General features: G+C 43.2%; 1 protein-coding gene across 4 annotated transcripts in view; it reads right to left on the bottom strand.

Annotated features, from left to right (window-relative positions):
• BDNF (brain derived neurotrophic factor) overlaps positions 1–16319 on the bottom strand; it is a 58513-nt gene that overhangs the window by 24241 nt on the left and 17953 nt on the right. Inside the window, exon 1 of one of the 4 annotated variants that reach the window (XM_027115140.1) lies at positions 13613–13938. The exons of 2 other annotated variants lie outside the window; for them this stretch is intronic. The gene's annotated coding sequence lies outside the window, so the exon portion shown is untranslated. Of the gene's footprint in view, positions 1–12463; positions 12797–13612; positions 13939–16319 lie in introns of those variants that run through there. One more of the 4 variants, XM_027115139.1, reaches the window with a different exon arrangement.

Raw genomic sequence — 16319 nt, 5'->3', positions numbered from 1 at the left:
TGTTGTGCCAGGCCTTCTGCTCTCACATGGAAGTCTGCAGTTACGCACTATCTTTCAAGTCAGAAGAATATCTTCAACAGGCCTCCAACCTCAAAGCTTCTGAATTTCTGATTATTTACAAGACTGCAAACCACTTCTAACCATGCTCAAATCCAAGTATTTGGATGACAAAGTAAATGATGTCTTTTTAAATTTATTTGGTTTCTAGTTCAGCAATTCTTAAACCTCCTGCACACCTGAACCACCTGTGGAAGTTTCTAAACATAACATATGGCCAGGCTCTGGCCCAAACCCACGAATCTCAGGGATTAGGACCTGATAGCTGTATTTTTTTTTAAGTTTCAAAGGTAATTCTGATGATCACCGTCTTTAAGAACCACTGCTCCATGGTATGCTTTCCAACAGTTCACTTACAGGACCCTCAGCTTTAAGCAAAATTATAACTAAGAAGCTCAAAGAACAAGACATATCCTTTTTCTCTTTTTTCAAGAGTTTTTTGTTTTTTTAAAAAAAAGGAAACTAAATTTAAAAACTCCTTAGAGAAAACATTTCTTATCCTCCCATCATCATCTTCTTCCTTGGCACACAGAAGGTTGCCAATCTCTTCTCTAGAGAGTGGACACTAGGCCAGGGTGACAACACTGGTCTCCATCTGTGCTGGGCGCCCACATTAAAGCATCAAGGGTGAAATACGGTTTCTAACCTGAATTCTGCAGTTCACGGTTGTAGACAACCAGCATGATGGTCAGAGGGCTGGATTAGGAGGAGTCACGGAGCTGTAATCCTTGCTCTGGTTCTATAGCTGTACATCTTGGATCAAGTTATTTAACTACTCTGAGCTTCAGTTTCCTCAACTGTTATATAGGAATAATGTCTGCCCAATGGTTTTCAAAGGGTTATTTATAGGATCAAGTGGAATGAGACATGTGGATGCATTTTCTTAATGTATGGAGCACTACACCTTTGGACAAGGTTATTACCGAGGTGTGCAATCTTACCTACATATGACAATAAAATCATGTAGGAACGTTAGTGATTAGTTAGGGATTTTTGGTCCCAGTACCAATGTCTACTGGGGCACTGCACTAGGGCAAGTCGTCAAAACCTCTGATACTGGGGCTTCCCTGGTGGCACAGTGGTTAAGAATACACCTGCCAATGCAGGGGACATGGGTTCAAGCCCTGGCCCGGGAAGATCCCACATGCCGCAGAGCAACTAAGCCTATGCGCCACAACTACTGAGCCTGCACTCAAGAGCCCGCGAGCCACAACTACTGAAGCCTGCGTGCCTAGAGCCCGTGCTCCGCAACAAGAGAAGCCACCGCAATGAGAAGCCCACGCACCGCAATGAAGGGTAGCTCCCGATCACTGTAGCTAGAGAAAGCCCGTGCACAGCAATGACGACCGAACACAGCCAAAAATAAAAACACACAAATAAATAAATTTTTATATATATATATATATTAAAAAAATCTCCGATACTGCATGGAACAGTGATGGCGAGGGTTCCCCTAAATTCTTAGATGAGACTAATTCTGAAGAACAATCAGATGCTCTGGAATGATAGACACTTCAAAGTTTTAAGAAAATCATTGCCAGGGATGTGAAAACCAGAAAAATATACTGGTATTTTAGGAAGAACATTTTAAAATAAATTTTATTAATGGTGATAAATTTCAATGATTAATAAAATCTTTAAGGTAAGGGCACCTTACCGTTTTTTTCTCAGCCGTTACACGTCTATGATTATTTCTAAAAATTATGCAGTGGGGAAAATGTCACATACCCGTATCTATGTTACCAAGTTACCATCCGTGAATAATTTAAACAAGCAGATGAACACAGCTCTCAATGCGAGAGAACGGCCACAGGAACGGGCAGGGGGACAGTGATTTTCGTGAAGAAGGAAGGAAGATTTAAGACTTTGGGATTTCCACTTATTGATTTTTCTCTAGAACAACAGTTTTCCAACCGGGTTTTGCAGACAAGAGTGTCGAGAGGCTTCTTGCAAGGGGCTAAATCGAGGTCAAGGAGACAGGACACTGATGTTCCCACCTGCAGTTCAACTAACTCAGCCCTGCTTATTTTTGTTTTACACATTGGGATTTTCAGTTAAGACTGTATTACAGGAAAAAAAAAAAGTCCTACAATGTACTTATTTACATTTATACCACTAATTTGGAGGTTAGAGGACCTGTGTCTAACCCTCTGATTTTGTCTCAAAGAACAAAGAATGAATGGAATAGTCCTGGCACTATTTATTTACGGCTTATTCTTTCTTTATTTATGGATTTATGGTTTATTCTGATTGCCCTGCTCAGGAGTGAAGGAGAAGGTTAGAAACGTGGCTATAGGTTTGGTATTAGAAGGAAAATGGGATGTATTACCACTTCCTGATCCTGTGATTTTTTTTTTTTTTTTGAGATTCACAAGAGAATATGAAAATTTGCTTCCTTGTTCAGTATATCAAGAAGCTAAACATTTCTGAGTTGATGGTACCAAACTGTGCTCTAGTTCCATTGACATATTTACATGATCCGCAAACACTACATACGGATTCTTATTTATTCCATGTATTTGAGCAAAAACACCTCCTGACTTCACAGTGAAAGGAGACCAACCCAATGGATTGAAAAGTGGTTTTAGGAAACTCTTAAAAAAAATACCATTTAAGCATGTTATTGACTAACGTTTAAAGGCAATATAGTATTTACTACACTGATTTTTCCTTCTTTTTCTTACTCAGCATAATCATGAAACCAGCTTCTAGTAAATGGAAGCATTTTCACATTTTTAGTTTCTTTAGGGAGGAAACACACAGGGTTTATAAACACTGCAAAATAAAAGACACACTCCTGAATACTAAAAGGCCCAAACATGTCCTTGTAAGTACAGAAAAAATCCATCATAACATCAGTGGAAATGAACAGCATCTTTAGTCCAGAAGTTCTCCTTCTACTGTGGCTTCTACCAGCATCATTACAAGAGTTCCTCTTGAGGGCTTCCCTGGTGGCGCAGTGGTTAAGAATCCACCTGCCAATGCAGGGGACATGGGTTCAAGCCCTGGTCCGGGAAGATCCCACATGACGCGGAGCAACTAAGCCGGTGCACCACAACTACTGAGCCTGCACTCTAGAGCCTGCAAGCCACAACTACTGAAGCCCGCACACCTAGAGCCCATGCTCTGCAACAAGAGAAGCCACCGCAATGAGAAGCCCACGCACGACAGCAAAGAGTAGCCCCCACTTGCCACAACTAGAGAATGCCCACGTGCAGCAACGAAAACACAACACAGCCCGAAAATAAATAAATAAAAGAGTTCCTCTTGAAATATCCTCAAATAATAGCAAAATGTTTAAGACACTAACAAGCATTTTTGTTGCCTTAATTTGAACATGAAATGATACCCGATTGCTATATATATAAAAAAAGATTAATCTCTTAAAAGTGACATAAATTCTTCCAAAATATTACAATCCATAACTGAAAATACAGGGTGGGCAGGAAGTTCTGAAATGACTCAGAGAATTTGTTCAATAGATTTTTAAAATACTCTTTTGAAGTGAGTATATGAAGAGGTAATGGAAGACTTACCTGGCAGAATCAATGGAGTTCCTTATCCAGGGGCACCTGAAGATGGATGGATCCATCTAGCCCAGTGCCTGGCACCCACTGGGCACTCAATTAACACTTGATGAATTAATAAATGAAAGAATCATTCCCTGCGTGTAATGCTTTTACTTTTTTTTAAAGAAAAGCTTTGAAACAGGAGAAAACATACATGTAGCAACATGAACTATATATAAAATATGTGATGCTCTAAGGGGGATGTAAACAGTAAACTGCTTGCTTTGATGACTGACAATATGAATATTTGAAAGCAGTATTAGAGACCATGAAGAATAAATATTCATGAGTACTAGGAGTGGGCCATGCAACCTAGGGTCTAAACTTGCATTTTAATGACATCTCCATGTTGGTTAATCTCCAAATGATTTACAGAAGAGCAAAATAAGTTACAAAAAAAAAGTTAACTCCATCCACGTTGGAGCCTGAAGGGGTTGGGGGAGGGGTCCACTGTTTTGATAGTTTACATTTAAAAAAAGAAACTCTTTGGAAAGCTGAGGATTCTGCAGTTCCCAGAAGGGGAAGGTGAATGTTGAGGGTTTTTTTCAGTTCAGTTGCTGAACTCTCTAAAAAATCTAATGTCAAAAGCTAATTTCTTAAGCAATTTGGGCATCTGAATCTGATGAGGACTCTTTTTTTAAACATTCCATTCTGTCTGATCCAAAGGAAAAATAATTACTTTTGTAAGCATGAAAAAAGTAAAAGCCCAGCACTTTGCAAAGAAATGAGAAGGATTTCTGATGCTCAATTCATGATACGGCCCCTATCTCAGGTAGAGGATCCAAAGACAGAAACATATGATCGTCATTAGGATTGTATATGAACTCAAAATAAGGAGCATACTTATGATATGATCAATATATCTGAAAAACTTAGGAGTTCAAAGGTACTTCAGAATATCCCTAACTCTGACCTCCCATGTTAATAGCTGTCCTTTCTGAATGGGTTTCAGCCTCAGCTTAAACATCTATAACAGGAAACTGATCATATTCCAAAGAAGCTTCTTTTTTTCTTTGTTAGATCGTAATTCCCTCAACACAGTGCTTTGTATGCAGTGAGCCTGCAATATCTGCTTAATTAAATGGAACTGAAAGTTCTTCTAGATACTACGTACAGTGCCTAAATTATATCACTGGTCCTAGACCTGCTGTCTGGGGCAACATAAAAAAAAACCCTCTCCCTCCTCCATGTGCCAGTTCTTTACACTCGTGAAGACTGTCCTCTAAATTAGGACGTCAAAAACATGTCACACATGCTGCCACTCTATCCCCCAGCCGCGGCGGGCAGAAACAGAACATTCTCATTGAGCCTGGACAGCTCCAGAATTCTTCTTAACCCAGCCTTCCAGGTACCTCCCATCATGTGATTTAGACTACCTAAGGGAGAAAGAATACGTTCACCATTGCAGCCTAAGTTTCCTTGTCCCCAGGCCACCCAGTCCAAGTTCCCTCAGCCATTCCTCACTTGCCAATGGTTTCCAACTTCCTATACATCATGATCATAATGATCTCAATATACACCAATTTGTCAATGCTGTACCTAAAGCAACCTATTTCAGTTCCTTAAACTGAAGATATTCCACACATAGTCTACTTTAGAAATGGGGGGAAATTATTAGTTTCTCCATTTGCGTGTTAGGCTTCTACTAGTACAGACCAAAACCGCAATAGCTTCGTCCAAAGCCCCCCACCGCACACCAACACACACACACACACACACACCACTGGCTCCCACTGAACCTGCAGTTATTTAAAACGTCTGAGTTTCCTTTGTACAGTCTAAGTCAGAGCCCAAAACCTTGTCTCAACTCCATATTCTCTCTATTTATACAGTTGACTTTTAACCTAACCACAGTATTTTACATTTAAGTAACTGTAAATGATCCAGGTTCTATCATCCAACAGAATGCCTGCTGGCTTTATGTTTCAGAATGATAAGCCCATCATCTGTGACTTCAGATACATTATCAGACAGTGTGTGAATGCTGGATGTGCTCTCCCCATGTTGCGTAAGAGACAACACCTTCACCAGTCTGCTCTAGGAATGTGGCCTGGGACTCCACCAAGCATCTCTGCCCGCAGCATGAAGCAAATTTCTCGGCCTTCAGATTCTGCGTGATGTAAAAGAAATTTATCTGTGTTTAAGAACACTCCCCATGATTCAAGAAACAGATGAACATGTGAAAAGATAGAAAAACTTGTTTCAATCTGAGCACAGGTTCCGTTTTCAAAAGCAGAAAGCAAGTATCAGAAAAGGCAGCAAATGCTGATGGTAACAGCTCCAAACCAAGAGCGATTAGACCAAATCCCATGTGGCAAAAATGTTATTCAAGGAGTTTCCGTCCATCTCTCTCTCTCCCACCGCACCCCCATCTCTCTATATATACGCATAAGCTATAGATATATAGCTTTTTTTTTTAGTAATTTTTTTCCTGAAAAGTAAAGTTTTCTGCACCTGATTGCTTCTACGCATGACACAGACAATATAATGACTTTCTTTGGTTAACTGCTTACCAGAAATTGGAACCAACTTAACATATACCATTTTCCATTCCCTGAAGCACAAGGACTGGCATCGCCCACCAGTACCCCAAAACTGAAAACATTTAAACGAAAATCCACCAGTAGCTTTTTTTTTTTTTTTTTTTTTTTTGCGGTACGCGGGCCTCTCACTGTTCTGGCCTCCCCCGTTGCGGAGCACAGACTCCGGACGCGCAGGCTCAGCGGCCATGGCTCATGGACCCAGCCGCTCCGTGGCATATGGGGTCTTTCCGGACCGGGGCACGAACCCGCGTCCCCTGCATCGGCAGGCAGACTCTCAACCAGTGCGCCACCAGGGAAGCCCCCACCAGTAGCTTTATAGTTGCTACTGTCTAAATCAGCTTTAACATTTCATATGGTCCAAACATGACAACTTTACGAGTGAGCCAAATTGTACATAAGAAATTTCAGAATTAAGCCAACTAAAGGACAGTTATAATACATACTAGAAAAACAAAACTATTATTACATTTATTTCTTCCAATTTCTGCCTCTCTGCCAGCAAAACAAATACACATTTTTCTATAATTATAGAGTTTCTTCATTGCCCACATTGCTAGTCAGAATCTGAGGCAACTATTAGTCAATCTATTTGTTCGTTCAACAATATTTGCCTAAGTGCCTCTTCTGCTACCAGAATCATTTTGGATACTATTGTGGAAGCATGCAAAAATGAATGAAATGCAGATTTTGTCATCAAAGAATTTTAAGCTAATTTGTAATTATTGGCTCCTGGCTCCGTTACCGGTTTTGGTGCTGGCTCAGATGTACATCTTTATTTATTCTAAGGTTGAGGCAACTCTTAAAATTGCCTTCTCCTTGTCCTTTCCCCGCCCCTTACTTTTTTGGTGTTTAAAGTCTTGCCACATACATGACCCTTTATTTTACTCTTAATTCTTCTCAAATCATTAAAGTTAAAATGAGATCATCACAGATCAAAGACATTTTTAAGGTCTCTCTACTCTATTTATTTGGTGTTATTATATCTCAGAAAGGGCAATGAATTGCCTGTAGCAAGTAAATAAAATCAGAACCTTTGTACTCAATGCTTCAGCATATATCCTTGAAAATAATAAATGTTAAAAAGGAGGCCAGCCTTTATTCCCGGCAGGTTATTCTACATCTGGCTAATATTAAAATGTTAAAGGGACTTAGTGTAGGTATTGAGGTATGGGTATGGATCTGGCTGTTTTAAAATCTCATCTACAATCCGAAGTGCATCCTAAGCCATCCCCTCCCTGCCCCCCCCCCCCCACCCCCCACCCCGCACATACACTCACCAAATCCGAATAGGGTGCCAAGGCAATCCTAGTAACTGTAGTCTTAGAAAATGGCTCATATGGCAAATGAGCTGTTTGGCTGGTAAAGCTGGTGATTTTGTTCTCTAGGTGGCGCTATTACTTCAACTTTTGATGAGTTGCTTAAATTCCTTGAAACTGTCCGTTTATCTTTCCATTTCCATCACATAAATCTTAATTGTATACATACTAGTTGTAATTAAAGGAAAGATTGCCTTCTAGTTTGATTTTAATAAGCCACTTGAAGTTAAGTGATTTTTCTACCATATGATTTTACAGATTTCCTAGTTATGCTGTCTTAGATTTAAAGAATCTTCCTTTGCCTGCCTCATCCCTTTAAAATGCAGGGGCATGTCAAAAACACAGAGGGTCGTCTTAAAGCTTCAGTCAGACCAAAGGAACCAAGATGAAAGCACATTTAAGAGCTACTAGGTTCTGTGAGGTTTCAAAATCAAGACATTACTACCGTGACAACCAATGAAAAGTTCTTTCAAGTGAACCTCTGGGGAAAACTGCATAACATTCATTATTCTCTGGGCTCTTTGGAAATAAACTTTTATTTTATTATGGCTGTCACTGAAGCTTGTGAATTGACTTTGCTTCCCCCCAGTCACTCTCCTGTTCTACACCCAGTCCCCAATTCATCTAATGGAACCATGCTCAAACTTTAGGCAACGTATAGATGAGATATCAAGGCAATGAGTCACTTCTTAGCATCCAGTATTATTGGGTCAGATTTATTTCACCAAGAGTATAAGTGTCCCAGAGTTTGTACTTGAATTTGAGTACTTTCATTTAAATACTTCTTATTCATGTTTTTCTTACAGAAATAAGAACACCTTCCAGTTCACTTAGAAAACATGCCCATTTGCCACTCCCTCACCCCCAAAAAGGTTTTCCAAAGTCCATATATTAGTGAGCTCCATTGTTTCGTGTCTATCATCAATAATGATTCCATATATTTAATAAATGGGTCCATGACTTTTCTAAGCCTTTAGTATAAGTATTCTGGAAAGTCAGAGATGCATTTAAAGTATAAAATGATTTAGGATTAAGTAATTCTATGCCTTAAGTGGAAGTTTAAGGAGACTTTGAGGACGCTTGTCTAAGCTTAAAAATACCAATGCCTTCCTCTGTCTCCTAGGGTTAAACCCCACATACAAATGACATACGGATTTCACGTGCCAACATCAATTATTGTTTGGCATTACTCCATCCTAAACAGAGTAAACGGATGCAGAGTGTAACCAAGAAGTTCACTCATTCACTTTCTAAATGCTGATCTGGGCATGTTATTCATCCTGACAAAGAAAATTTATCACAATGCAACTTAACGTTCAAATGACTTCTTCCTCCATTGAACAACAGCCAGTTGTTTTAAACCTAGAATTCCCCGGAATTCTCTCCTCCTTTCCTCTATTAAAATGCAATTCACAGCCTGAGATTACAGAGGCTGCCAGTGGCTGAAAGGCTGCACTAGATGGTTGAGAGTCCTTCAATTAAGCAGCAATTTTGCAATCAGTGGAAACTGCTGTGCTCCATAACAATTGTTTGACAACAAGTTGAGACAAGTTAGCAATCACCCTATTATTGAAGGGAGATATTCACATGCTTTGGGCTAGGCTAGGCTAGCCCCCTCACACAAACAAATCTTCTACACAGGGAGATGAAAGTTGAAAATTATGTTTCAACCATTAAAATAAATTCAGCATTATGGACATCTGAAATAGCAGTGCTTCTCATTTTAAAACGTATTCAGAGTTGAGCTTTCATATATTCAATACTTCTCCATGCTGTTTTCATTCAACCAGTCTAAAATCGTTCTTCTGTCTACTCTGGGACTAACCTCCAAAACCTAAAATGTTAATCAACTACTAGTATATGACCTTTCCATTGTGTACATCTTCAATATTCTTGAAGCTCAGTAGAAGATTAAGTCTATGGTTGAGACCCAAAGCTGCTGGCTGCTACATTCCACAAATTCACTACCTGCATGTAGGGGCTGTGGATGGATGTGTGTGACCCAAGTTGGGTGGTGGCGGAGGTGTTGGATACTTACGGAAGATTCTGAAGACAAATGTACAAAAACATAAACAAGCTCTTTGCTGTACTATCAGGTGGGTGTGCTCAGCTTGCTGTGTGTGTTTAAGTTACAAACCAGAGCTATTTATGTTGCAAAGAAATGAGATTATCAATCATATGCCTTTTGACTACTGAAAAGCTGGGACTCTTAACCATTCCAGGAAGAAGAGAATAACTTACATTCTAATGGTGCCCGCTATTAAACAGGAAACTCAAGGACTTTGAGCCCGGATTTTAGAAATTTGCATTATTTACAGGACTTCCCTCTCTCCTGGTGAATCAAAATGAACCAGCAATATTCCAGCACCTTCCCACCCTTCTGTGGCCATTTTGAGATTTAGGCAATTGACTCACATAGTATAAATGAATCATTCGAGGAGATCATTGCATTTTAGGCAAATGATCACTTTCTTAGTTCCTTCTGTTTGCAAGTTACACTTATTGAAAAGACATCCTAAAACAGAGTTCCTAAATGCTTTATTTTCTGGATATTCAAATGTTGACCTGCTATAAATCTCAAAAGACCTTAAATATCATCTTAAAATAAACAAGATTTCCAGTTACTAATTCAGCTCTGAATAGGCAATGAAAGGCTCCAAAGGTATGTGAAAAATTACTCTGTTATTTTCCTTAAAAAAAAATGTGATGTCTAAGTGTGTCTGCAATGTTCTAATGCTTCAAAACATGTACGTAAGTCTTATTTATCTGGAAATCATTTCTTTCTGCTTATATCATTCACAAATAGAAAATGTTCTGTAATGACTTAAAATAGCTCTACATACACAGTGCTTCTCCTGTCATAATACTTAGTACCGGTCTATATTTACCAACATTTATCACATTTTGCAAAATAAAGTGGAAGAAAAAAAAAGACAACGACTTTATGGCCCTGGAATTCCAGTAAGGGTAACCAATGTGTTTTAAATTCCAGTAAAGGTATGGTTACATTTCAACAAGTGTCTCTTTCCTTTCTCTTACCTCTGCTGCAAGTCCAGCAGTAAACTTACAAAAGAAGAATCTTAAGCAAGGTATTTGCAAAATCAAGGAACAGGAGTTAGAGGCTGTTTTAAAGGGGTGTGGTTCCCAGGGTCAAAACTTTGTGATCTATTACTTATAATAATAATAATTTGAAGTGCTACATGCCATAATCTCAGAACCCTTCAACCTAAAAAATAATGTAAACATCGAGGGGTCCCATGTTTAGATGAATTAAATCTGTAACTATACCTCAATAAATTAAAATGCAAAAAATATAAGTATATACAAATATACTTTTAAATATACTTTTAAGCCTCTGACTTTATAAGGAACATATAAAAAGTAGATTTGGGGGGGATAAAATTAAAGGAGAAGGGGTATTTTCCCAAAAGTCAAGCCAATTTGAAGGTCTCATTTAATAACATTATATCCTATTAGAAATCAATATGCAGTCTTATATGCAGTGAAAAATCAACGTTCCCAATTACATATGGCTTTGCTTTAAAAGATAACTGTACTAGAATTAATAAACACTCAGAAATATGCTTTTCTTTGCTTCTGGCCAAGAACATTCCTGCATTCTTGTCAGAAAACGTTCGCTGTTTACTGCTGACGTAGAGAAGTAAGCGTTAAGATCCCTGAAGGACACTAAAATGAGATCCAGGAATCCCTAACACACCACTAACCGTAGCCTGTCAAAGCTCCCCCAGCTCAAGGAAAACTTTTTGCATTGGAGCCAAAGAGGCGCAACCAGTCGAAATTCATCCGAGTCGGGAGTCAGAAGCGTCATTCAACAAGTCCCTCCTACCAGCTACTGAAGGGATTCCGCAAAGCCGTCTCTTACCACTTCCCCACCCCCAGCAGCTGCTCGGGGCAGCTTGGCCGGCAGAGGGCACCCTCTACCTTCCCTAGAGCCTTTCTCCCCACCCCACCCCCCACCTCCTTCGGGCCCCTCGAACCGAGTCCCTCCACCCCGCTCCACCCGCTCCACACAAACACAGCATCCTCCAACAGTGACTCTAGCTCACCCCAGCAGCCCCAAGGCTTTTCTTTCCTAGGGGTGCCACCGGTCTGCAATTCCCCTTCTCTGCCCGTCGAGCAAAAAGCCTCCAACCCTCAGCTATTTCTTTCCAGGCACGGCTCACTCACCCATTTACTCTTCCCGGCTCTGCATCCCCAGAGACCTACCCGAGTCACAACCTGTCCCCCCCCCAATACACACACACATCCTTCCCAGCCCCCGAAAGTCAAAACTTTTTACTTTCCTGTAAGGTGCCTCAAGGGAGGGGCACGGGATGGAGAGAGGTGTGGGCACAACTAGCCCCGGAGTCCCGCAGCCCCTTTCACGTCCGAGCTGCAGCAGTGTCTCAGGTTTCCTGAGATAAACTGGTACTGGACCTGGATAAGTCCGCTTTGATCTCAACTCTTGGGGAGCAGGTGACAGTGTGCAGCCCGGCTGGAGGCCCGGACGGGGATGCGGGCTGAGGGAGCAAGGGGCCCCCCGAAATCTGCGCGGGGACCTCCCAGCCCATGGGAAAGATTCCCATCTCAGCCCCAAGCCCGTCACCTCAGTCGGGGCCCCCGACAGCTGGCGCCCTAAATCGCTCTCACGGCCTCTGGGGAAGGGTTTCGGGGGACACCGGGGCGCCGTCTTCTCCCATCGCGCAGCTCTGCTTCTCCTCTTGGCTTTCTCTCCCCCACTTCGGGGCTTCCTGGCGTCCCTCTCCCTCGGGGGTCCTGGCTGCCCCTCTGGATCGTGGGGTGGGAGGAGAAAGCTCCGAAGGAGCAACTCAAAGTCCCCCCTTCTCGGGACTCGTGCAAGGGAGGAAAGGAGGAGTTCTGGCCTCTTCCCATAACTTCAGGACCCCCCGCCCCCAGCCAACTTTCGCCGGAGGACCGGCGGCTCCCGCGCCAAGACCCACACCCGATGCTCGCCTACCTCGGGGTTCACACAAAGCTCACGGGTCCCCGGCGGCGGAGTCACATCGTTGGCCCGCTCCTGGCCCCTGCGCCCAGCCCCGGTCCCCGTCGCGGAGCCGCTCGCCGCCGGCCCCACAGCAGCGGGTGGCAGCTGCAGTTCAAGCGTCTCATCAAAGCTTCTCAAGGAGGAGGTGGGGGGCGCGCCGGGCCGGTTCCTCGGCCCCGCCCCGGAGCCCGTGGCGCGACGGGGTGCGCGGGACGGTGAGCGGGCGGGTGCGCCCCGGCGCGGCGGCGACGGGGACCCAGAGCTCCAGCCTGCGCCTCGAGCTCGGGTCAGACATTATTTAGCTCTTCGGTTGAGCTTCGATTGGTCAAACGGCGCCGCCCCCCCCCCCCCCCCCCCCCCCCCCCCGACCTCGCCCCCGCCACCGAGACCTGTGCGGGGCGGCCGCTTAAAGGGGACGCCGCGCCTTTCCCTTGCCCCCGCTCGGCCTCCGGGACTCCCCGGGCTTCCGGAGCTCCCCGGGCCCGCGCGCCCCGTTCCGCCAGTCGCTGGGGGCCCGCGACGTGGCCCCGCAAGCCCTGCGCCCGTCCCTGGGGCGACCCAACTGGACCCGCGCGCCACGCCCGCGGCTCTGAGAGGCGACCTAGCCCCCGCCCCGGGGAACCCCGCGTCCCGCGCCCTCCGCGTAAACCCAGGCTGTGCGCGCCGGGGCGGGAGCTAGCGAGCGCGAATCCAGAGCCCCCAGGGTCTTGCTCCCCTCCTCGGCAACTCCCTCCGCCCCATCCCGGCACCCAAGTTCTGAGGGAGAGGGCGTACGTTTCCCGGGCCATGGACACACCTTCCCGCACCTTCCCGCACGACGGAGCTTGAAAACGCTAGCACACAATGAAATCGCATGGAGCATGGGGGCTACTGGTTTACTCCGCTACCTTAAACACGCCGCGGCTTAAACAGAGTTCGTGCACTGACCTCTCCGGAGTTTGCCTAATAGGAATTCAATCAAGATAATAACGGCATTTTTTATTAATGAACGCCCCCAGATAACGTTACACCAAGTTACTTGCTCCAGCCAGGAAGCCGAGGCAATGACAGACCTCACTCAAGCCATACGCTTTCTAGCCGACCAGAGAAAAACGGCAAGAGAAAGAAAGAAAAGAAACCCACCTTATTAGTCACTACTTGTCAAAGTAAACATCAAGGCAGCTGCTCTGGAGAAGACTTCGGCACCGAAACTCCCAGACTCTTTTTTTCACGTTCCCTTTGGTTAAAAAGAAGTGGTAGGGGGGAGTCTTTGGTGCCCGGTATGTACTCCTTCTGTTCTGCACCAAAGAAGTTAAATTATTGATAGTGGAAATTGCATGGCGGAGGTAATACTCGCACCCCCTGAGCGAAGAGCTCCATTTGATCTCGGCAGCAGGGAGATTTCATGCTAGCTCGCCTGGGGGAGCGGCTGCGCGAGCAGCACTCTCCGGGTGAATGGGAAAGTGGGTGGGAGTCCACGAGAGGGCTCCACGGTGCCTTGACGTGCGCTGTCATATGATACCTCCGCTGCCTCGAAATAGACACTCTAGTGCACGAATTACCAGAATCAAAATTCAGCGCATTTAAAATGATACATCTTTTATTAGAAGAGTTCCGTTAAAGGGCATTGCATGGTTCTGCAGATGTTTTCAGTTCCCTCCCTAGCAAACTTACACACATAAAACAACCCTTTTAATAAAGAACCTGGGCAGCAAAGATAAATAAAAAGCCTCTGTTTTAACGTGTGTGTGTGTGTGTGTGTGTAGGGGATGGGCAGTTGGCTCAATTAATCCTCACCTCGCGCCCCTCCCCCCGCAGCAGAAGAGCAGTCTTTCGGATTCTTAGTTGCAGGTAGCCGAGACCCTTGGAGAGAATTTAAGTGGCCAGGGTCCAGAGGACCATTTTCATTTTGCCATTGGACGAACGTTTTCAAACGTCTACCTAGGTTCCTGCTTTAAAGCTGAATTTTCTTCCCATTAGTTCGACCGATTCGTAAGCACTAGGACAGAACTTAAAATTTAGAATAAGGAACGGAACAAGACCCCAGCATTTAACTTGGAGTCCTTGGACCTCCTCCGAGCATAAAAAACCACCTGGGTTGCCTATTAAAATGCAGATTTCTCCTCCTGAAATTGTGATTTAGTAAGGGTGGGGCAGCGTCCAGAAATTAGCATTTTAACAAGCACCTCTAGCAAATGGGAAGCAGAAAATCTGAGGTTACACTTTGAGAAACACTCTTTCTTAAGAGATGCATAAATGAGTGTCATAGCAATCTCCCATTCCCCCCAAATTTGGTAGGCAGTTCTATGTGTATGTGCATTTTTTTCTGTAATCTCAAAGGGGTTTGACCTAATAATTGCTAAGACTCACTGCTTTAAAAATTTGTCTAAACAGTCCAACATTAATTTGGGGAAAGGGAAAGATTTATAAACAGTTTCCTTTCCTGGACCCTCCTGTGGTTATCAAGAGTGTGCTGTTGAACTGAGTATATAATATCATTATATACTCAGTTCAGTTTACCTAAGGGTTTACAGTTTAAAAAATGAGTGCACTTATATTAGCTGTTTTAGAGCTCCTAAAGACCAGTCACAGAAATTATTATTCCTATTTTATAAATGAAAACCTGAGGCTCAGTGCCACAAAATAATTTGCCCAAGTTCACACAGCTAAATGCCAGAGATAAGACTTTAATAAATCAGGAACTCTAGATAGAAATATCCCTGCCTCTCTCTCCACCCCCAATAAAGGGAAGCTGTCTGTTTCTTGGAAGTGTTATCAGGATGTGTGATCTTACAGAGCCTTTTTGCAAACTGTTGGACTGAATAGTCAAATTATTCAAATACATGCATATTCTTAGAGTGTCACACATTTACCTTTGCACCTCTATCAACTTGAGGGTATACATGACCAATACAAACTACCATACAGCACAGATGGTGAAGTATATTGTGGAATATTTAATGTAAGTGAAATAGACTGGCTAGTTGGAAGCAATGAAGGACAGAGGCCAAGAAGCCCAGCCTGGCCACCTCAAAGAACCTCTGAATTGACTCCCAGGGGTGTAGGCTGAATGCAGACACAATTTCTTTTAATATGGCAAAACAATTTGAGAGGCTAGATTATAAATTTAAAAAAACAAAACATGTACTGATTTATAAAGTACTGGAGGAGCCCTACCCTAAGATTTTTTAAAAATAATTTTATGCTAACTTCAAACCAGTGCTTACTTTCCAACTTTAAATTTGCTTGAAAATGAATTACTTCCTCAGGTTTTTAAGCTCATTTGTAATTTAGTTCCTTCCTGAAAAATACCTAGCCAGTGCGTATCAAGAATCTTAGCATTCTCAGTGCTGTTGAGTGAGAAGTTATGGCAAATCTATATGCTAAATTCACGTCGCCACGTCAGCATTTCTTCTGAAGGAAGGAGTGTCCTTATTTCTGAGACTCTGATTGTATCTATGGCCAGTCTTCTTACTCCTACTCTCCCTTGATGTTATACAGATGCATATATCTTTACTTTCCAGTGTGTGGTGCAGTTTCACTGAGGAAAAGACAGATGAATAGAAATGTCAGGAATATTAAGAAATAAAAGAAGATCAAACGCCAATTCAGATAAACCCTCTAATGAATCAGACCTCTGGACACTTCTGAGCATTTCCAAACTTTCTGATTTGTGATTATGGTGTTACCAAAACAATAAAAGCCCATACTTAAACACTTGCCTATTTGCCTTAAAAATACATCTTACAGGGCTTGCCTGGTGGCGCAGTGGTTGAGAGTCCACCTGCCGATGCAGGGGACACAGGTTCGTGCCCCGGTCCGGGAAGATCCCTCATGTCGCGGAGCGGCT

Source organism: Aethalodelphis obliquidens, unplaced genomic scaffold, assembly GCF_003676395.1.
Source record: "Aethalodelphis obliquidens isolate GAN/ISIS:26980383/991018 unplaced genomic scaffold, ASM367639v1 scaffold14, whole genome shotgun sequence".
NCBI lineage: Eukaryota > Metazoa > Chordata > Mammalia > Artiodactyla > Delphinidae > Aethalodelphis > Aethalodelphis obliquidens.
Note: the sequence above shows the minus strand (reverse complement) of the source record. Positions and strands in the feature narration are given on the sequence as shown.